At 38.4% G+C, this 24387-nt stretch overlaps 1 protein-coding gene across 1 annotated transcript in view; it reads right to left on the bottom strand.

Annotated features, from left to right (window-relative positions):
- Window positions 1-13204, bottom strand: part of LOC117982958 (protein O-mannosyl-transferase TMTC1-like) — a 180518-nt gene extending 167314 nt beyond the window's left edge. Inside the window, exon 1 of the mRNA XM_034969400.2 lies at window positions 12997-13204. The gene's annotated coding sequence lies outside the window, so the exon portion shown is untranslated. The remainder of the gene's footprint in view (window positions 1-12996) is intronic.
- Window positions 13205-24387: the final 11183 nt, after the last annotated feature.

The following is a 24387-nucleotide window of genomic DNA, read 5'->3' on the forward strand; positions in this document are numbered from 1 at the left end:
GGTAGATTATGTAGCTTAGAGAGCATTCTGGGATTACCAATAATGATTACTTGCGATTTGATCGGATTTACCGCAAGTCCATAGCACTTACACCACTCGCAAACCTTGGCCAAATCTGAATTTAGTGTGTTAATTGCAGCTGGAATGCGCTCAACGGTTTCTGAAGTGTAAATTTGTAAATCATCAGCGTAAAAATGAAAGGAAGATGAAATAACCGAGGAGATTGTATTAATAAAAATAGAGAAGAGAAGAGGAGACAGGACCCCACCCTGTGGGACACCTGCAGAGAGCGGTGAGAGCGTGGAACACTTGCCATCGATTTTGATACATTGTTGACGTCCGCTTAGGTACGATCTGAACCAATTAATTACGTCAGAGGATACATTCAGGGAACTTAATATCGCAAGAAGTAGGTCGAAGTCGACATTATTAAAAGCGTTGCTGAAATCGAGGAGAATGAGAACAGTGACTAACTTGTTATCCATACCTTTCCGTATATCATCGCAGACTTTAATTAGCGCAGTGACTGTGCTATGGCCGGGTCTAAAGCCAGATTGAAATGAAGATAGGATGTTATTTTTAGTAAGGAAGAGACTCAGTTGTTTGTTAACAATGCGCTCAAGGACTTTGGACAGAAAAGGAAGAATGGAGATTGGTCGAAAGTGTGTGGGGGATGTCGGATTGGAGGTTTTAGGTATTGGGATAACAAAGGCTTTCCCCCACTCAGAAGGAAAAGTACACGAGGACAGAGAAAAGTTAAAAATGTGACATAGGATAGGAGCGATGCTATCAAGGAGCAGTAGGATCATCCTCCGACTGATTCCGTCATACCCCATTGCATCCGACTTTATGGCCACAACGTGTTTCTTCATTTCATCCAGAGTTACGTCGCTGAATTGGAAAGGAGGGTAATTAGGTATAGGTATGGACCTCAAATTATTGAGCGTCGCTTGTTTTATTTGACCATCCAGTGTCCCAGCAGTCGTGAAATGCTGGTTAAGTGTGTCAAGGTCCGGGATGCGATGAGTCTTTTTTTGTTGGCGTCCAATGCCCAACGTATTCAGAAACCTCCAAGTTTTGGAGGTATTGGAGTCTTTAAGGGAATTGCAAATGAAATTACGCTGGGCATCGCGACAAACTTTACTACACCGATTGCGAAGCTTTTTATATTTTTCACGGTTAGTAACTGTAGGACATAGTTTATATTTGCTTTTTGCTCTATTACGTTTGTTCATGAGGGCTTTTATCTCTGGTGTTAACCACGGAGCAGGGAGGTGTTTTAATTTGACGGGTCTCAGGGGAGCGTGCACATCAAAAAGTCCTGTCAGTAAAGAATTAAAGATATCCAGCTTATTATCTATTGTATTAGCGCTAAATACGGCAGCCCAGTCAATATTGTTTAGGTCAGACATAAATAACGAATTGTTAAAATTTTTAAAACTGCGGCGCATTACTACTGTTGGTTTAGCTTTTGGAGGCCTAATTTTGTAGGAAGTGAATATCAGATCATGGTATGAAAACGCTTCCGCGGGAAATTGCCCATGATTATCCACGTGTTGAGGGGAAGAGACTATCATTAGATCTAATAGAGATGGTGTGCAGTTAGGGGAATAATGGGTTGCATTCGTGGGTAGTATGTGGAGATTGCTGCTATTGATTATATCCCTAAGTTTTCTCGCTCGATGATCATCTTTAATAAGGCATGTGTTAAAGTCTCCCATTATTATCGTGTGATCAGCAGATGTGGAGAATTGTTCAAGTAGGTTTTCAAAATGATGGAAATAGTCAATATGAAGGGAAGGGCTATAGACTACACCCAGCAGCAGCTTTAGGTGTCCGAACAGCACCTGTATGAAAAGGTGTTCTGATGATTCTGAATACAAAGAAGGAGATTGATCAAGAATAGTAAAAGGAATATGGCTACGGAGATAAATAGCTACTCCTCCGCCTCCCTTGCCCGTACGATCATTCCGGATAAGATGGAAGCCGGGCAGACAATATGAGGTTGAAGGTAAGCATGGTTTTAAAAATGTTTCGGACACAAGAACTGCGTGGATATTTTTACTATCGAAAGAGGATAGGAGATCAGGGAAATGGGAAGGGATACTTTGCGCATTAATGTGGATAACGTTAAAATTTTTAGGAAATATAGAAAATGTGGAATCTAAGAGGGAGCTAAGCGGCTGCGAAATACTATAGTAACTATCATCCGAAACTGAAGAGTCGGACAGATTGATGGCATTGTCTGGTTCACTTCCATAAGACGTGTCGTTTGAAGTCATAAATTATGTATAAAATAAATAGTATTTAATATAATAATATCCTTATAAAAATATATAATATATAATATATATGTATGTATATATAGTTATAATAATACAATTTGGTATACGGGTCTTTCTACAATTAATGTTTCCTTTCACCCGCCAGCAGTAGATGTGATCGCTTTATAGCACATTAATTAAAACATATTATATCTTTATATTAAATATACCATTGAAGCGTGATACCAGGCTACATCCTGCTACATCATATTACAATAAGCACTAAGCTGACTATGCTACTTCTACTAAGTTAAAACACTGAGCTAACTAAAATACCTATTTCGATTTAAATGCATCATATCTAATTAAATACAGAACTATAGCATGCTAGCGGTAATAATATCACACATATTTTCTTAAAATTACTATTTACAAAGCAAAAGTCACATTTAGGTATTCTGCGTAATTATTTAGTGTACTATTAATACAAAGTGCGCACAGTCCGTACGGGTAACTTTAGTAGACCACGGGCGTTGAGAGTTACCATAGACTAAAACGAAGTAAGACAAAACCACGCTGTCACGGCTGTCAGGATGTTAATGATTTACGCTGTCAGTGTATTGTCATTGTCAGTCTTGTGACATTGTCATTTGATGTTTGTTTTTGTTTATTTTGTAAACTCACAATATTTGACAATGTTTTGTGATTATTAAAGAGATTTTAAGTTGTTTTTAGTAGGTACCTTAAAGCAGCGAATCGAAAAGAAAATTGGTGACCTGCTTGTATTAATTATTATGAGTATAACTACGAGTAATATCTACTATACAAATGAGTACATAGAAATTTTGTACTAATATGAAACTAAATACAAAATATGCAGTAGCTGTACTTAATAATTGCAAGCAACCAAGTTAAAAGTCTACAACCAAGCCACAACAAACACTACCAGATTAGCAAAAGGAGACTTAGCCTTACTTCCTGGCATTTCTTTTCGTCCTGGCGGCCTCGTTCACCACTGGTTTAATGACTTTCGGAGCTTGAGATGCAGATTGGACAGGGACACTGGAAGTGGCTGCTGTGGGTGTCGGTTCCAGGCCATCACTGTTCGTATGGATGGAGTTAACCTCCACCTTGGAGGTCACCCGATGTCGCTTACCATCTTGGCCGATAACTATGATGAGTCCTTCCCTCGTCCAGCATTTTGAAACTCCGAACTTCTGCCTGGCTGCCATGAAGGCATCATGACGGTCTTTTGTTAGGAATTCGGACAGAGTTATGCCTGTGTTCTTAAGTGCCGTTTTAGCGAACCAGACTTGGTTCTTTATTGGCAGGTCCCGGAATTTTAGAAGTATAGCCCGGGACCTATCTTCCTTGGGCTGACCCAGGCGCCGGCAATGGCTCAAGCAGTCTTCCTTCAAGTCAGGCAGCTTTAAGTGTTTCGACAGAGATGCAGTCACTGTGGCCGTCAGGTTGTTGTCGGTGCCCTCAGGGATGCCGTGGACCAGCAACATCTTCCGCCGACTCCGCATCTCCATCTGATCAGTTTGTTTGGCGAGTATTTCGACTTGCTGTTGAAGACCAGCAAGTGCGGACAAAACAAATGCACGGAAAGCGTTGAACTGACCAGTGATATTAGATGTAGGGCTCGTTGCTGGAATCGCTCCTTGGAGACTCTTCTGGAATTCCGCCATTTGCTTGTTGAAATGTTCCGTCATTGTTTGGATTGAAACTTGTAAGGCCTCCATTGTGATGTTGTTTATGGTGACTGTGCTTTTGTGATATATGTATTATCTAATTAATCTTTCACTTCTGGTGCCAAGTGTGGATTTTCTGATTGGAGTTAGGGCTGGCAGGTAAGAGAAAACTAATACATGTTTGTAATTCAATAAATAACTTCACTAATATTAAATAAACACGAGAGCCGACAAAAACGCGTGCACACTTTTCAGTTCAAATTACCAGAAATACAAACTTTATCTCTTTTATATTTTGGTTTCCGATCCCAAAATCTATCATGCTTATAATGTTTGTAACATGGAGTAAATTTTTGCACTAGCTCTCTTTATAAATGCATACGTAACACTGAATGGGTAATGAGAAAATGGGTAGACTAGGGAAATAATGTTTTAACTTGAAGGCGACTTTGCAATCTGTCTCTGCAAGAAAGAAGGGATTTGATAAAATTAAACAATTCGTAATAAGAATTGTAATCCATACTAATCCATACTTAATATTATAAATGCGAAAGTGTGTCTGTCTATCTGTCTGCTAGCTTTTCACGGACCAACAGCCATTGACTGCAATCTTATCCTGATGGTAAGTCATCATGCAATCTAAGATGGAAGCGGGCTAACCTGAAAGGGGTATAGCAGTTTTTTGTAACCCATCGACCGACTAAAATCACATGGTATTGTACCGGAACGCTAAATCGTTTGGCGGCAAGATAATATTTTGTGGCGGCGGTGTGTGCAGTCTGCCGATCCGCACTTGGCCAGCGTGGTGAACTGTGGCCTGAAACCTTCTAATTCTGAACGGAGACTCGTATTCGAGTAGTGGGCCGGGCGGCAATGAGTTGATCGTGATGATGATGAGTATTCTTTAGTACTAGACGTCAAAAAAGGTTCTCAAACGTTTTTCGGCAGTACAACAAAGCATATATTTTTATCAAGCGTCCACACGAGTGAAGCTCATAAATGCATTAGCGTATCATCCAAAGAGATCCCATTATGATGGGCAAACAAGTCTTTTGTTGAAACTTTCATCCCATCCAAGAATACTCGGCCATTTGTACCGCGTGTAAGTTCTATAGCACGGATGATGCATGGAAGCTGCTTTGTAGTCCGTTTCAAAAGGACTGTTAATTTGTGTTTTAACTGAGGAAACTTTGAAAAGGGTACTGAAAATGTAGGACGTGATATTCTTACGAAAAAAACACCGGTCAAGTGCGAGTCAGGCTCGCGCAACGAGGGTTCCGTACTACAGTCGTATTTTAATTTTTTTTAAGTGGCTGTGACATACGGACGGACAGACATGACGAATCTATAAGAATTCCATTTTTTGCCATTTGGCTACGGACTTTTAAAAAGGTTCTCAAACGTTTTTCGGCAGTACAACAAAGCATACTTTATCAAGCGTCCACACGAGTGAAGCTCATAAATGCATTAGCGTATCATCCAAAGAGATCCCATTATGATGGGCAAACAAGTCTTTTGTTGAAACTTTCATCCCATCCAAGAATACTCGGCCCTTTGTAGCGCGTCTAAGTTCTATAGCACGGATGATGCATGGAAGCTGCTTTGTAGTCCGTTTCAAAAGGACTGTTAATTTGTGTTTTAACTGAGGAAACTTTGAAAGGGTTATTGAAAATGTAAGATGTGATATTATTCTTACGAAAAAAAACATGGATTATATGACGAACTCCCTGCCGCAGTGGTAAGCGCTGTTGCACCGTAGCGACATGATTGACGGACAAACCAACAAATCAACAAAACAACAAATCAACAAACAAACAAACACACTTTCGCATTCATAATAAGGGCGTGGGAACTCCTTGATTTTCCGGGATAAAAAGTAGCCTAATGTCACTCTCCAGGCCTTTATTTATACCCATGCAAAATATTACGTCGATCCATTGCACCGTTGCGACGTGATTGAAGGACAAACCAATAAACCAACAAACCAACGAACCAACAAAAAAACACACTTTCGCATTTATAATAAGGGTACTGATGTTCTGGATACCTTCGTGCGCGAGTCCGACTCGAACTTGGCTGGTTTTTTTTATTATAGGTTGATCAAAATCATTTTTTCTTTCGCCTGCTGGTGCCCTTATTTAACTAGTGTACCTTTTTCAGTTCAATATAAAAAATACAAAAAATAAAATAAATACCAAAATGAATAGAAAACCAGGTATGTTATTATAATGAAGATTGATGCCCGACCAAATCAGGCCTAATTTGAAGCACAACACAATACAATCGCGATTCGCACAAAGCCTCCGATATCTGCTATTGTCCCTACAATAATTGCCAATTTATTTTAATCACGTATATTGTTACGAGAAATAAAATATACGAAAATATGATTGAATATATCGAGCTTGTTTAGGTTGATTCTGGTATCTAATAATGTGTCATCCTGATTCCTGTATAATGGACGTATTGTAAGAAGACAGACGTTATCGTCTAACTTATGTTCAAATAAAATAAAATTTTAAAATTTTAAAATCCCTGACACAAAGCCCCTCTAAAGCGTAAAAATGTATTATCCTTTTTAGGGTTCCGTACCTCAAAAGGAAAAACGAAACGCTTATGGATCACTTTGTTGTCTGTCTGTCTGTCAAGAAACCTACAGGATACTTCCAGTTGACCTAGAATCACGAAATTTGGTAGGTAGGTAGGGAAGGGAAAAAATCTGAAAACCGTAAATTTGTGGTTACATCACGCAAAAAAATTAAATTGTAGTCATGAACTAATAATTCGTATTTTCAATTTTTAAAAGTAAGATAACTACCTATATCAAGTGGGGTATCATAATTATTATGAAAGGGTTTTACCTGTACCTACATTCCAAAACAGATTTTTATTTATTTTTATGCATAATAGTTTTTGACTTATGCAAAATGACATAAAATTCGACTGCAGTACGGAACTTTCGATGCGCGAGCCTAATTCGCACTTGGCCGGTGTTTTATAAGGTTTTTGTGTCGGGGTTTTTTTTAGTTTTATACTTTGTGACCATGTGAACAAATTAAATAGCAATAATGTCCAACCTGAATAGATCGATCGGGAGCCAATTCGGAACGCAATAACGACGCCGGCACACAAAGCCTGCTTTATCAGTATTGTAATGTCAATTGTCATTGCGTTTTAATTGCGTTTCGCTGCGAAATGAACAATTTACAATAATAAGCATACTATGTGGTCTTAAAGGCTAAAGTTGAGCCATTACAAACTTGCGAACTGAGTTATAAATCATTACGATCACAGGCTTGTGAGAATAGCGCCAGTGGTAGAAAAGATGAGGGGTAATAGGCTGGCATGGTATGTGCATATAATGCGGAGGGAAGAAAGCCATGTCACTACAAGAATGTTAAGTATGCATGTGGAAGGAAAAAAGATGAGAGGACGACCAAAGAAAAGGTGGATGGATTGCGTGAATGAGGATATGCGTGAAAAATGCGATAATAAGTTGACGAATGACAGAATTGAGTGGAAGAAGAAGACAATATGTTGTGCCGACCCCACGTAGCGTGGGTGGGATAAGGTAAGGAAGAAGAAGACAGGGTTGTGAGAATGCTGCAGAAGTCGTTATCGATAAAGGAATGCCGTACAGATGCAATGAGTCTTTGTAATAGGGTCCCGTTTTACACTTTGGGTACGGAACCCGAAAAACTAAAGTGCCTAAATCTTATAAACCAATAGATTCTTCTCCAAAGTGGCCGCAAAGACGTTCACAAACTTTACAAATCCATTAAAACAATCCTGTGTAAGAAATAGTTAATTAAACAAATCGCGCGTGGTCCCGGATCCTAACCGGGGATTATCGGGCTCTCAGCTCCGGCCCGGATTCTTGCGCTAACAGCTTTTAAATGCCTCCCCACCATTACCCACCACTAAAGGGATTATTGTAGATAGTAAAATAATTCGTAGGGCGACTCTGGCTACGTCTTAGGCTATTAAGGTTGGAATCTCAACACTAGCCATATTATAATTGCGAAAGTGTGTTTGTTTTTGATTTATTAGTTTGTCCTTCAATCACGTCGCAATGGAGCAACGGATCAACGTGATTTTTTGCATGGATATAGTTAAAGAAAGTGTGTTTGTTTGTTGGTTTGTCCTGGAGAGTGCCATAGGCTACTTTTTATCCCGGAAAATCAAAGTTCCCACGGGCTTTTTGAAAAACTAAATGCACGCGTACGAAGTTGCGGGCATCAGCTTGTAGTTAATTAAACAAATCGCGCGTGGTCCCGGATCCGGACCGGGGTTTATCGGGCTCTCAGCTCCGGCCCGGATTCTTGCGCTAACAGCTTTTAAATGCCTCCCCACCATTACCCACCACTAAAGGGATTATTGTAACTAGTAAAATAATTCGTAGGTCGACTCTGGCTACGTCTTAGGCTATAAAGGTTGGAATCTTACTGTTTACTCTTGTAAGTAGATTAGCTTATGTCCGCGACTTCGTCCGCGTGGACTTCGAACCCAAATTTTACCCCCTTAGGGGTTGAATTTTCTAAAATCCTTTCTTAGCGGATGTCTACGTCATAATAGCTATCTGCATACCAAATTTCAGCCCGATACGTCCAGTAGCTTGAGCTGTGCGTTGATAGATCGGTCAGAAAATCATTCAGTCAGTCAGTCAATCACCTTTTCCTTTTATATTATATAGACTAGCTTATGCTCGCGACTTCGTCCGCGTGGACTACACAAATTTTAAACCCCTATCTCACCCCCTTAGGGGTTGAATTTTCAAAAATCCTTTCTTAGCGGACGCCTACGTCATAATAGCTATCTACATGCCAAATTTCAGCCCGATCCGTCCAGTAGTTTGAGCTGTACGTTGATAGATCAGTCAGTCAGTCAGTCACATTTTCCTTTTATATATTTAGATAGACTAGCTTATGCCCGCGACTTCGTCCGCGTGGTCTACAAAAATTTCGAACCCCTATTTTACCCCTTTAGTGCTTGCATTTTCAAAAATCCTTTCTTAACGGATGTCTACGTCATAATAGCTATCTGCATACCAAATTTCAGCCCGATCCGTCCAGTAGTTTGAGCTGTGTGTTGATAGATCAGTTATTCTGAATTCTGAAAAGTTAGTGATGCCTACCCGAGCTCGAACTGCAAAGGCCCTGAATAGCAAGCCAAACCAGTAGGCTAATAACTATCATAATATATTTTTATGTGGTGTGTAATTATTTTCATCGCCACTGTTCAGTGATCGATTACCAACCGCTGCGGTTTGGTATGAAATGGTTTTAGTGTTAAATTATTTATATTAAATGACAAATTTCTATTCCATTTCAAACCGCAGTGCTATGATAAATTATATTAATTACAGACGCACGTATAGTAACCAGCACAATAAGTTTTATTAATAGATTTTAAAATAATGTTTTGTACCCAATAATCAAAAATTTGTAAAATATACCTTGACTAGCTGATGCCCGTGACTTAGTCCGCGTGGATTTAGGTTTTTAAAATCCCGTGGGAACTCCGATTTTCCGGAATAAAAAGTAACCTATGTGTTAATCCAAGGTATAATCGATCTCCATTCCAAATCCGTTCAGCCGTTTTTGCGTGATTGAGTAACAAACATCCAAACATCGCGACGCGGACGAAGTCGCGAGCATAAGCTAGTTTATACTATGGGCAGTATGGGTAGTGGTACTGATAGTGCTGGTCTGAAATTACTACCCTAACACTCCTTGAAAACTTGCACAGTGAGTAAAGGGTCTGTTTATTTATGTGTTCTTTTAATTCATAAACAAAAAATACACGAGCTTTTTGCATGAAAACCACCCTAATACGACAATAGGAAAACACGAATCAAAAACCACTTGACGTCGAGCGCTTTACAACTTCAACTCTTAATGGGGTTTCCTCGTTCCACTGTTTTGTAAACAGAGGGGATTTAGAAATGCTACGCAAAGCGACAAATTGAATTATTATTAGGACTATTATATTTTACTAGCCGATGCCTGCGACTTCGTCCGCGTGGAGTTAGGTTTTTAAAAGTCCCGTGGTAACTCTTTGATTTTCCGGGATAAAAACTCTCCAGGTCTCTATCTATATCCATGCATAAAATCACGTCAATCCGTTGCACCGTTGCGACGTGATTGAAGGACAAACCAACACACTTTTGCATTTATATAAGGGTACTGATGCTCGTGCCTATAATGCAAGCTTTTTTTGATTCTTTCATCAAATGTTATTATACACTAGCGGATACCCAGCGTGTGCTAATACGATAAAAAAATCTCTGAGCCTATTTTCGCATTATTGCCTTTCTAATGAAATTAGTTTGGGGCACATCGGTTGGATGGTTTCAAAGTCTATAATGGCCATAGGCGGAAACATTTTTTGTGTTTTATGTATAGAGATTTCCATTTAATTTCAGAAGAGACCTTTGAGAACATTATGGAAAACCCTCAGGCACACGGGTTTTCTCATGAGATTTTCCGTCACCTCTAATAAAGTGATATTTTTGACGACCTCCCTGGCGCAGTGGTGAGCGCTGTGGTCTTATTAGTGGGAGGTCCCGGGTTCGATTCCTGGCAGGGGTTTGGAATTTTATAATTGCTAAATTTCTGGTCTGGTCTGGTGGGAGGCTTCGGCCGTGGCTAGTTACCACCCTACCGGCAAAGCCGTGCCGCCAAGCGATTTAGCGTTCCGGTACGATGCCGTGTAGAAACCAAAGGGGTATGGGTTTACTAAAAACTGCCATACCTCTTCCAGGTTAGCCCGCTATCATCTTAGACTGCATCATCACTTACCACCAGGTGAGATTGCAGTCAAGGGCTAACTTGTATGTGAATAAAAAAAAAAAATTAGAACTCTGAGAAGTTAGAGGTGCATGCCATGGATCGAACCCCGAACTCTCCCGACCTCTTAAATACTAGGCGGTCACCACTAGCTAAGCTAGTATTTAAAAAAGACCGGCCAAGTGCGATATTTTTCGACATTTTGTACGATAAATCAAAAACTATTATGCATAAAAATAAAAAATCTGTTTTAGAATATACAGGTAAAAGCCCTTTCATATGATATCCCACTATGTATAGTTATCTAATTTTAAAAATTGCAAATCCATACTAATATTATAAATGCGAAAGGGTGTATATCTGTCTGTCTGTCTGTCCGTCTGTCTGTCTGTCTGTCTGCTAGCTTTTCACGGCCCATCCGTTTAACCGATTTTGATGAAATTTGGTATAGAGATAGCTTGCATCCCGGGGAAGGACATAGGGTACTTTTGATCTCGGAAAATCAAAGAGTTCCCGCGGGATTTTCAAAAATCTAAATCCACGCGGACGAAGTCGCGGGCATGGCATATGTTGCTGAAAACATTTAATTTTTTTCTGCGATGTTCACGGTTTTAAAACTTTTTCCCTTTACTTGTGCTATAAGACCTACCTACCTACCAAATTTCATGATTCTTGGTCAACGGGAAGTATCCTATAGGTTTTCTTGGTTTTGTTGACTGACACGACGGATAGACGGACAGACAGACAGACAACAAAGTGAGGTACGGAATCCTAAAAATGTACCTAAAGAACGTAAACCTTATAATATCAAACTTGCATAATGAAGAACCTATTTTATTCTACCGTTACCCGTTACCCGAAGCGGTAGAAAAGTTCGTCTAACTAACTTACAGGGGCACCCTGCGTTGAAACAACGAGGACTTAACAAGAACTTACCGGTAAGTGTACATCAGCGCAACTTAACTTGGCTTTTTATTTAAAAATAATATAAAATAAGCTCTATGACTTCCATTCAGCGTGCCGGTACGATGCTATGTAGAAACCAAAAGGGGTATGGGCTTAATAAAAACTACCCGTTCCAGGTTAGCCCGCTACCGTCTTAGACTGCATCATAACTTACCACCAGATGAGATTGCAGTCAAGGGCTAACTTGTATCAGAATAAATAATTAAAAATACACCTATCAAACTTTTCGATTTTCTCGTGGGATACAAAAATGCATTAGCATATTTTGTATTCATTTTATTTTTACACCACACTAGTATCTACCTACTGATAATTTTTTTGATAGAAAAGCCTATTAGGTACCTATTTTTGACCCAACATGGTAGCCGAACAACCTGTGATATAATGATAATGTATTACTCTGATTTAATTATATCAGAGCTCAGAGGCATCAGAACGAAGGAATGAGGATAACTAAATAATCAATCACGGTTTTCACCAAGAAAATAATGATCACGATCATTAATAATTGATGATTGATTATGATCAATTATCAATAAATGATATAATTGATCGATTAAACATCTTTTTTTCGTGTCATTTAATTATTGTCATAACTTATTTATCAGTATAATTTTCTGATCATTAAAATTACGTTCCACGAGTTTGGAATGTAGATTCTATTGAGAACAAACAAATTCATACAAGCGATGTCTTTAAAGTAGTAAGTTATGCATACAACTCGCACACAAACTGGCCCACCAGTTTGGCGGGATAGAAATGTAAGAAACCTGTACAATTAATAAGAAGAAAAAAATAAAAAAAAATAGATAATTTGATTTTTGAAATCACCGCCGAAGCCGATAAATCAGTGATTTGATTTAATAACAAAGTAAACAATACCTTAGTCGATGTATCCTACCGCTAATCGATTTAATTTCACAAAACGAGATCAAGTGATTAGAGGAAAATTGGAAAAATAAAACATTTGAGCGTAAAGCTCTCATAACATTTTCTCCCAGCAGCTTTGCCTTTGCCTGTTACACTTTGATAGATTATAAATAAACGACTAAAGATGAAGGAAATAACGATACCCACAATCCCGAATTCCGTATTTTCTGTCAGACTTAAAAACCGTAGAGCTTCCGTAGAGGTGCTACGCCAAAATAACGAAATGTAACTTTCCTTACAAAAAATATGTATAGCATTAGCTCAATGCCTCGAACATTTTATTTACAAATTGCCCCAAGCATATTTTCCAACACAATTACGTTTTTCCTGAAATGATTAAGCGATGTCACTTACCGTTTTCCAGGTTTCAAAAAAGCTCCCACCTTTTTTCAAAACATTGTTCAAAACACATTTAAGTACTAGCAATTAGTATTAGTTAAAATTTAGACAGATTTTTTTTTGACTATTCACACATTACGAGTATCAGTTCGTCGATTCCCACGATCGGTCGTATGCAATACGATTTGTAGGGGTGAAACCGAACCGACCACCCCCTACGACGGTCGCCTATCGACTGACAGGAGTGAAGATCCAAAACACGTTTCAGAACCAAGCTGCAGTGACCAGGGCGCATGCTCCGTGCAACCGGCCTTCCTCTCATAACATCTTAAAACAGGACCACTTTAAATTGAGTCGCAATTAAGCAATTTACGCTGCTATTACATGATTGTTAAGGGCTATTTAAACTTCCCTGATATGTCTGGGCGTCATGGTTATTACGTTTCAGTATGGAGTGTCGTAAAGAAAGTTCGGAGCACATGTCGGCCGGAACTGACTGAGTTTGTATGTTTTGACCCTTGTTTTAGCGAATTAAGTGAAGTGTTCCCATCTGGGCTTTATTTTCGTTCGTCTTTTGGATTTGGTTCCGAAATTAAACCTATGTTTCTGTATGCATGTCGGAATGTGATTTTCTAAATACCACGGAATAAAATATATTTTTTGTGCAAGTAAGCATTTATTTTAGGAAAAAAGAAAATGCTTGACGTTATTTTACTAAAATATTTTATATTAGTTCGTTACCGTAGTTTAACCGCAATTCTGTTTCCATTGGAATCTAAATATATAAAACGAAAAGATGACTGACTGACTGACTGACTGACGCACAGCGCAACGCACAGCTCAAACTACTGGACGGATCGGGCTGTAATTTGGCATGCAGATAGCTATTATGACGTAAGCATCCGCTAAGAAAGGATTTTTCCTTCAAAATTCAACTTCTAAGGGGCTATAGGGGTTTGGTGTGGTCCACGTGGACAAAGTCGCGAGCATAAGCTAGTCATTACATAAAATGATACTCCTATGATGAAGGTATATGCGTTAAATTCATCAAAGTCTAGATAGGTACGATATAAATAATAATTATGCAGCATTCATTAAGTCCCCAGCACACATAAGAAGATTATAGAGTGGGCACAAGTAGATATTTAATAAAATTAATAGAATTACATTTATAACAAGAAATAATACAATAAGTGAAATCTTATTAACTAATTGAGTTATAAAAGTCCGATTATAAAATTCTAAATATATAAAAGGACAAGCTAACTGACTATCAACGCACGGCTCAAACCACTGAACGGATTAGACTGAAAGTTGGCATGCAGATAGCTTTTATGACATAGACATCCGCTAAGAGGATTTTTCTAAATTCAACCCCTAAGGGGGTAAAATGAGTGGTGTAAGGGTGAAAACTAACCACGACCGAAGCTTCTCAAGAGCCCAGCCCTACTGATTAGCTAACTCAGTGACAGAGCTCATTTGACATTTATTTTTAGTCCATTGAAGGTTTTGTATGAAAAATTATTTTAATATTACGCACTGAAGCAGTGATGTTGAACTAAGCAATGTCAAATGAGCTTGATGGCTACCATTAAGCCTAGTCAGCGAATCAACCCGCAGACCTGAGACAATTTAGAAATTATAAATTCCCAAATTGTCCCTGCCGGTAATCGAACATGGGACCTCCCACTTATCAAACCACAGCGCTTACCACTACACCAGGAAGGTCGTCAAAAAATCAACGTTACTTGCATTGAATAAATTGCAACGATATTCATCTATCGCCCCTCTCTCTAAGCCCCTCCAATACCCATGATTAAAATACCACACGGTGGATTCCCTTCATAAAGTTCTCAATGTTGTGGGAAATCTGCCAAACTGCACTAGGCCAGTGCGGTGGACTATCCTGAAAGGAGAGCCATTTTCAGTAGTGGCCGGTGATGGGTTGATCATGATGATGATAATTTGCGTACAATAAATTGCAATATTCATCTATCGCCCCTTTCTCTAAGTCTCTCCAATACCCATGATTAAAATACCTCACGGTGGATACCATTCAGACTCCCTTCATAAAGTTCTCAATGTTTTGGGAAGTCTGCCACACCACACTTTTCCAGCGCGGTGGACTATGGCTTAAACCTTGAAACCTTTTCAGCATTGGCCGGTGATGGGTTGATCATGATGATGATAATTTGCGTGCAATAAATTGCAATATTCATCTATCACCCCTCTCTCTAAGTCCCTCCAATACCCACGATTAAAATACCTCACGGTGGATACCATTCAGACTCCCTTCATAAAGTTCTCAATGTTTTGGGAAGTCTGCCACACCACACTTTTCCAGCGCGGTGGACTATGGCTTAAACCTTGAAACCTTTTCAGCATTGGCCGGTGATGGGTTGATCATGATGATAATTTGCGTGCAATAAATTGCAATATTCATCTATCGCCCCTCTCTCTAAGCCCCTCCAATACCCATGATAAAATACCTCACGGTGGATACCATTCGAACCCCTCCCTTCATAAAGTTCGGTCGGAAATGGGCGATTTGCATTTTTTAATTGTGTTAACTGCTAAACGACGCTTATACCGTCGACTTGGAGATTGTTTTTTTGCCTTTCAATTCATTTAACTGCCCATAACTTAATGGAAATGCTAATTCAAGGATTTTATTTCTGAAACTTTATTCCTTTCAATTTAAACCTCGATCGGAATTCGTTTTAAATGGAATTTTTGTTTCGCAGACGAAAGATTGACAATTATTTTGCGTATATAAAAGAGCATTAAAAGGACGAATATAAAGTTTTTATTCGAGGTGTATACCTACTCTTTGGTATTTTATCTGTTTTTTTACGGTTCCGTACCCGAAGGTTGCCGACGGGATCCTATTACTAAATCTTCGCTGTCCGTCAATCAGTCTGTCTGTCAGCAGGTTGTGGCGGCGCGGGGGTCGAAGCCGTGTCCCTTTTGGTACAGGCTTCGCGACAATGCGACAGGGGGCTTGTGGACTGTAGTTTTGATTGCGTAAAGGACTTGGGAATTAGAAAAAAAGGAAATCGGCGTACCTTTATATTAGCCTTGTTCTTGATGTTACAGCTGCGGCATAATTATTTAGATTTGGGCACACGCGTATTTCACGGTAATTTTGGTCTATTGTAGCGGTTTGGACAAAAAATTTCGATAATAATTTTTAAACTAGCGGTGCACACACTATGTCAACTTGATGTCTCCGATCGCCATCTTCGATCTTCCATCTTGCGGGTTGCGCGGGGCGCGGGCGATCTTCTTCCATATGCAATAATCCTGTATTTGAGACGCGTAGTGCCATCTCGCGGTAGATTGCAAAGTTGCCGATATAGGTAAAGGATTATAAAAAGGTGAATAGGAAAGGATTTTTGGAAAGAGCAGTTTTAATAAGAATTTCTTGAATTAAGCCATTATGGCGCAACCAGGTTGTACCTCGTGAACCGTAATAGATATAGAGTTGTCACAGACTGTGTATTTTTATTTTCGATGTTACAAAAATTAATAAAAATTTCAATATGGCAGCCCTCCACTCAACCTTGTACCACGAGCTGTTCGATGGTACCGCTCTTACTTGTAATATGCCCAAAGAACTTAAGGATTCGCAATTGTACTAGTGACGAAAGCCTTTGATTTATTTTCAGTTCTTTCAGAATAGAGACGTTTGTACGATGTGCGGTCCATTTTATTCTTAAGAGGCGTCGCCAGCACCACTCACACCACATTCCACACGTGGTAGCAATACTTCTAAGTGATACCCGCGCAACCACTAAGCTGTCGAGGGAGGAACACAGGTTTTAGTGGGTGTAAACCCCACATAACCCCTCTGTTTCCCCTGACGGAGGGGTATGCGTCAGGCATTTCCTATGTATAAAAAAACCGGCCAAGTGCGAGTCAGGCTCGCGCAACGAGGGTTCCGTACTACAGTTGTATTTTTTCGACATTTTGCACGATAACTCAAAAACTATGATGCATAAAAATAAATAAAAATCTGTTTTAGAATGTACAGATAAAGACCTTTCATATGTTACCCCACTTGATATAGTCACTCACTTCGAAAGTTGAAAATACTAATTATTAGTTCATGACCACAATTTAATTTTTTTTGTGTGATCTAGCCCTAAATTCACGGTTTTCAGATTTTTCCCCAAATGTCAGCTATAAGATACCTGCCAAATTTCATGATTCTAGGTCAACGGGAAGTACCCTGTAGGTTTCTTGACAGACAGACGGACAGACAGTCAGACAGACAGACAACAAAGTGATCCTAAAAGGGTTCCGTTTTTCCTTTGGAGGTACGGAACCCTAAAAAAGGGTCCACATCTCAGCCGCGTATAGAAAGATTGGAAGACATTTCATTAGGCGAACTTTGGTACTTTTTGTAATTCTTTAGCATCTAAGTAGACTACGAGTATTACACAACATAAGATGTTACGAGCATTATAATTGTTACACATAAACATAAAACTAAGTTTAAAACGACAAACAAAACTGCGCCACTTCCACGGTCCTGGTCGGTCCATGCATTACGTATTCAAACTAAGAGGATTTGCTCAGCGTATGTAGCTGGGCGTATGAAATATTAAAGAGATAGGCACCATATCTTACCGGAGGCCCAATGCGCCCTCCGGGAGGGGTCTGCCCGCTCTCCCGGCTCGTATGCACTCGTTTTTAAATAATAAATCCAGTTATGTCGGATAGGCTTTTTAATTGAATGCATAATAAATTGATGCATTATTATATTTTATGCTATAATTTATTTTATAGTGTACAATTCTATTAATTTTATAACTACCTAGCGTAAACCAGAAATAAGTAGTAGTAACCAGGTAGCGTTAAAAACTGACAGATATATTTTTTATATTTATACGAAAATCTTTTGTAGAGATATTAGATAGCTGTGTGTGTACCTACATATAGTCTTTGTAACGTTGCTAAGTAACTCTTCGACTGATCACAGAGATATTAAATATTTAATTTATATTAATAACTAGCTTATGCTCGTGATTTCGTCCGCGTAGATTACCTACACAAATTTCAAACCCCTATTTCACCCTCTTAGGGGTTGAATTTTCATAAATCCTTTCTTAGCGGATGCCTACGTCATAATAGCTATCTGCATGCCAAATTTCAGCCCGATCCGTCAGTTTGAGCAGTGCGTTGATAGATCAGTTAGTCAGTCAGTCAGTCACCTTTTCCTTTTATATTATTTGGATTTCAGACGTTACAAGATCTTAAAAAATTCTAAATAGGCCCAGAGTTTGAGGCTTCGTTGATAATAATGAGACAGTTGTGAGTCTGTCAGTTTATCCTTGTCTTATCTAAATAGTCGGCTCTACACCGACAAAATCTAAATCGCCGACAGCCGTTTCATATTCATAATAATTTATGAATATCACTTTAAATGCAGAGTGGTTCATGTTTTCTAAATTCTGTAACTGCTATGGTACGTGGTTATTCTGAATTTTTCATACTTGCGTATATAACATTTTATCGTTGGTGCTTTTAAAAAATGAATTATCTACCTAAGAGCAACCTTTTTATTTTCAATAGATATCTATAGTAATATTATAAATACGAATGATGTCTGTCTATCGGCTAGCTTTTCAATACGTTTGGTACAGAGCTTACATTCCAGAGATGTACACGGTCCCGGAAATTCAAAGAGGTCAAAATTAATTCGTGGAATTCAGACGTTTCTTAATGAAGAAGACATAAAATATTTTCCACAAAAAAAATAACAAATTCGAATAAAATAGACCCCGGATTCTAAGAATTAAATTTTTTAAGGCGTAAGTTTGTCTTAAATTGTTACTTTTTGTGTTGGAAAATTGAAGAGTTCCTTTAGATTTTCTTTAAAACATCTACGCGGACGAAGTCGCGAGCATCATCTAGTTTTACCTATATACCTATATAAAATTCGAAGTCCTGACTGACTGACTGACTTATATATCAACGCACAGCCTAAACCACTGGTCCTGGAGGGTTTGTTCTTTGTAAAGAGTAGGTATCCAATAAGAACGGATTTTTCGAAATTCCACCACTAAGTGGGTTAAATGGCGGATGGAAGTTTGAATGAAAGTCCGTCATTTTTGAAGTTACATCGATGAAGGCTTTCGATTAGAAATAAAAAAATAGGTGTTTCACGATTTTTGAAAATTCTACTACCGAAGGGGTTAAATAGGGGATAAAAGTTTGTATGAAAATACGTCATTTTTCAAGTTATTTTTGGTTTTTAGGTTTTCGGCCACAAATGAAGAATACGTGTTTCAGGATTTTCGGAAATTCAACCCCCACCTCGATTTTATAAATTCCACCCAAGCGAAGCCGGAGCGGGTCAAATAGTAATATAATAAAACTCGTCATCGACTAAAGTTGCTTACATATTGTGCACAAGTATATACAGAAAACACTTAAAAATAATATTACATTAACCCAACCTCCATGCCACTTTATCCTTTATTGTATGGGTTATAAAAGCTAGTATGGCTTCTATTGTTATATCACTTATGTTAACAATTGGAAGAGCGAAATATAGCTTCTAAGAAGATCTTCATATTCATGAAGTCAACACCGTAGAGTGTCTCGAGTATGGCTGATGCAGCGTTTATTTTGTCTGTCTATTTTCCTAGAAACACTCCACTAGCCTATTGGTTCTGTAATGGAATGGTTATTCCAGAATTCTAATATTGTATTCGTTTTAGGGTTCCGTACCTCATAATCCATACTAATATTATAAATGCGAAAGTGTGTCAGTCTGTATTTTCTAATTAGTAGAATACGGTCCCTTGTTTATCGCAAGACTAATAAAATAAAATAAAAATCTTTTTTATTCAAATAAACTTTTACAAGGTTCGGAATGCCTTTCCTACCGAGAAGAACCAGCAAGAAACTCGGCTAATGTGATACTACCTCCCCAAAACAAGATAACTAATAACTATGGTATAGTAACCTTGGCCGCAATCAATTCTCGTACTATATAGGTAGGTACTTCAGAGCTTCGCTCAGGCGATTTCTATCAAGTTTCCACGCCATAACGGTCCCCGGGGGGACATTGATTGCGTTGATTCGTCGGAATTTGCATTTTATAATTAAAGAATTAGAGCCGACCTTTACGGAGGGGTGTTTTATTTACTTCGTCGTCTTACATTCAAATGGACGAGTTTCGTCGTGTTCACGTAATAGTGGCTACGCTTTGTGATGCTAATTTAGAATTATTCACTTGGGTTGCCTTTAACTTTGACAAAAACTTTGCGAATGTCTTAGGCCCCGTTTCGACCTAAGCGGGAAGGAGAGATGTGTTCAATGACCAATCAGATTTTGAAAAGATGACGTGATAATTTTTTCACATCATCTATTAAGAATCTGATTGGTCGTCTGAACACATCTCCTCTCCTCTCCGCTCCGCTTAGGTGGATACCGGGCCTTATGAAAGTGTTCGTCTGAAAAAGTAAAAAGTTCCTACGAGATTAATTTTATAACCTTAAATCCCTACGAATGAAGTTGCTGGCATCGTGCAGTCAATCAATACCCTTATTATAAATGCGAAAGTGTGTTTATTTGTTGGTTTGTTGGTTTATTGGTTTGTTGGTTTGTTGGTTTATTGATTTGTTGGTTTGTCGGTTTGTTGGTTTGTCCTTCAATCACGTCGCAACGGTGCAACGGATTGACGTGATTTTTTGCATGGGTATAGATAAAGACCTGGAGAGTGACATAGACTCTTTTATCCCGGAAAATCAAAGAGTTTTTACGGGATTTTTAAAAACCTAATTCCACGCGGATGAAGTCGCGGGCATCAGCTAGTATTTTATAATTAGTAGAATACAGTCCCCTGTTAGTCTCAAGACTAATGTGCTACTATCTCCCCAAAACAAGATAACCATGGTACAGTAACTTTGGCCGCAATCAATTCTCGTACTATAGGTACTTCAGAGCTCCGTTCAGACGATTTCTATCAAGTTTCCACGCCATAACCGTCCCCGGGGCGACATTGATTGCGCTGATTCGTCGGAATTTGCATTTTATAATTAAAGAATTAGAGCCGACCTTTACGGAGGGGTGTTTTATTTACTCGTCGTCTTACATTCAAATGGGCAAGTTTCGTCGTGTTCACGTAATAGTGGCTACGCTTTGTGATGCTAATTTAGAATTATTCACTTGGGTTGCCTTTAACTTTGACATTTTACTAATAAAACTTTGCGAATGTCTTATGAAAGTGTTCGTCTCGAAAAGTAAAAAGTGCCTACAGTATTTTTATAATCTAAAACCTTACGAACGTAGTCGCTGCCTGCTGACCTTACTAAAACTTTATGAAAGTGTCTCTCTATCTTTTCTTACCTCTTCTCTTGAAATGTCAATGTTAACTTTTTAAATTGGTTAACTGGTTTTTCGTCTAATTTACATGATTGTTTTAAGAAAACTGAGATTTTTTAAACATGACTATAAGAACGAATAAGTTTAAAAAAACATTTAAAAAGAAATACACCTTATTTTGTGGTTTAACGACATAGTATAAAATAAAGTCGCTTCCCGCTGTCTGTATGTATATATGTATATATGAACGCGTAGATCTTTTAAACTACGCCATGGATTTTAATGCATTTTCCACCAACAGATAGAGTGATTCAAAAAGAAGGTTTATAGCTATAGTTTATATATATATTCTCAAAAATTAGAGATCCCTAGAGAAATTGAAATAATGTGAATTAGGTCGGAGAAAAATCCTCTCATTTGAGAGTTTCCGAGGCAATGACACCTCAATGAAACCACATTAGCACCTTACCTACATTGCACCCATGCGAAGCTGGGACGGGTTGCTAGTATTATTATAATTATTACTTATACGAGTAGTTGGCAAGATGAACCGACAACAAGTATAGAGAACTGCAATAGCTCGACGGTTAAGGTGCGGACTGAAATCCGAAAGGTCGGCGGTTCAAATCCCACCCGTTGCACTATTAGTGGGTACGACACCCGCTCCTAGCAGAAGCATTACGCTCAGTTGGAGGGGAAATGGGGATATTAGACTCATGACTAATATGCTTAATATTCATTTTAAAAAAAGAGTGCGGGAAGTGGCTGGATGTGGATAGATGGAACTTCAAAGACTCCTACTTCGATAATTTTCAGCCTGTCGACAAGAATCCACAACAAAACATTTTCTTGTTTCTTGCTGGTTCTTCTCGGTAGGAACGGCATTCCGAACCAGTGGTAAATTAAACTAGTTAACGATTCGAAAGCACTTGTAATAAGTCTACTTGAAAAAAAATATTCTATTCTATTTTTACTTGAAGGCTACTTACAGAATATTACACAACTTAAGCTATATTGGTTGTTCCGCAAAGATATACTATGATAACCTTTAAGCAGTGCCGGATTAAGCCAGCGCGGGGCCTGTAGCAAATTCTATCAAAGGGCCCTTGGATTGCTTTAGATTATCAAGTTTATAGTCTAAATATATAAAAGGAAAAGGTGACTGATTGACTGACTGATCTATCAACGCACAGCTCAAACTACTGGACGGATCGGGCTGAAATTTAGCATATAGATAGCTATTATGACGCAGGCATCCGCTAAGAAAGGATTTTTGAAAATTCAACCCCTAAGGAGGGGAAATAGGGGTTTGAAATTTGTGTAGTCCACGCGGACAAAGTCGCGAGCATAAGCTTGTATTAAATAAAACAAAACTATAACAAACAAACATTTATGGATTTAGTTTGGACAAAATAAATAATACTTTTCATTCATTAAAATGAGGTGATTAAGACGTTTTTGGTTCATCGTGTTCCTCAACAAATTTTTAACAAGTTTGAATGTTATAAAAGAAGTTCATTGATTTGAAAAATGCTTATTATTTTCACGCATCGATCTAAATACATACTTTATTACGGTCAGAAAAAGTTGACGCGCGGGGCCCCCAAATGTGCGGGGCCTGTAGCATTTGCTACTTATGCTACGTGGCTAATCCGCCACTGCCTTTAAGAAGAAAAGCTCTTCCTATAATTTAATGAGCTAAGAGACCCTTCACAAATGATCCTCGGATTTAAATTATTTACGAGCCCCAGAGACTGGCGGTTTATTTTTGGGAATGTGTATTGCTTTTGGGCCTATTGCTTCGGTCGCATGGGAATACAGAATAGTTGGAAGAAAGCCCTTGATACATAGTTTTAGCTATGATAGCCTTGTGGTTTGGACGTCCGCCTTCTAATCGGAGGTCGGGGGTTTAATCCAGGGCACGCACCTCTAGCTTTACCGAGTTTCCGAGTTATGTGCTTTTTTAACCGACTTCAAAAAAAGGAGGAGGTTCTCAATTCGTCGGAATCTTTTTTTTTTTTTTTTTATTTTTTTTATTTTTTATGTATGTTCCCCGATTACTCAAAAACGCCTGGACCGATTTTGAAAATTCTTTTTTTGTTTGAAAGGGTATACTTCAAAGTTGGTCCCATTTCAATTTGGTGAAGATCTGATGAACATCTTCGAAGATAGATACTGGAACTCCTCAACGGATAAGAGTAAATTGCTCGCGATCAGTGTAATAGCTTAGTAAACAGTAGATTTTTAACCAGTCATAGCATAATTCCATGGGGCCACTAAAAATTGTGAAATAAAAAATTTTTACAAAAAAAATAAAAACCGACTTCGTTACATAAACACTAAAAATTGAAAAATAATTTAATTGATTACCGAATATATTATGTATACAAGAGTTAATCTAGTTCCATAATAATATTTTTTGGGGTCGGTGCCAATGAGGTGCCATTGTGGAGTCCCATAAAAATATGAAGTCTAGACGATTCGCGCAGCTAAAGCTAATTGGCACCGGCACCAAAAAGTATTATTATGGAACTATATTAACTCTTGTATACATAATATATTCGGTAATCAATTAAATTATTTTTCAATTTTTAGTGTTTATGTAACGAAGTCGGTTTTTATTTTTTTTGTAAAAATTTTTTTAGTGTTTATGTAACGAAGTCGGTTTTTATTTTTTTTGTAAAAATTTTTTATTTGTTCGGCAAAATATATTTGCATGGCTGCCGTGTGCCGGGCAGCGCTAGCATGTTACTATGACACGGGTTGTTATCGTGAGAGACAGCTAAAACAAACACTGTCTAAGTACTGTAGGTAGACGAACTTACATCTACCTTGACTGTATTTCTACGGCTAGCTATTAATAATAATCTTTTAAAGTATTGACGTTGGTTGTTTTTTATTATTCCGATACAAGTTAGCCATTGTCTTCAATCTCATCAGGTGGTAAGTAGTGATAAGATGGAAGCAGACTAACTTTTCTATGGAATAAAGCCACTTTCAAACTCTTTTTAGACGGGCTGCAATTTATAATTAGAAAAGAAACCCGCTCATTTTATTTGTTCGGCAAAT

Source organism: Maniola hyperantus, chromosome 6 (assembly GCF_902806685.2).
Source record: "Maniola hyperantus chromosome 6, iAphHyp1.2, whole genome shotgun sequence".
Taxonomy (NCBI): Eukaryota; Metazoa; Arthropoda; class Insecta; order Lepidoptera; family Nymphalidae; genus Maniola; species Maniola hyperantus.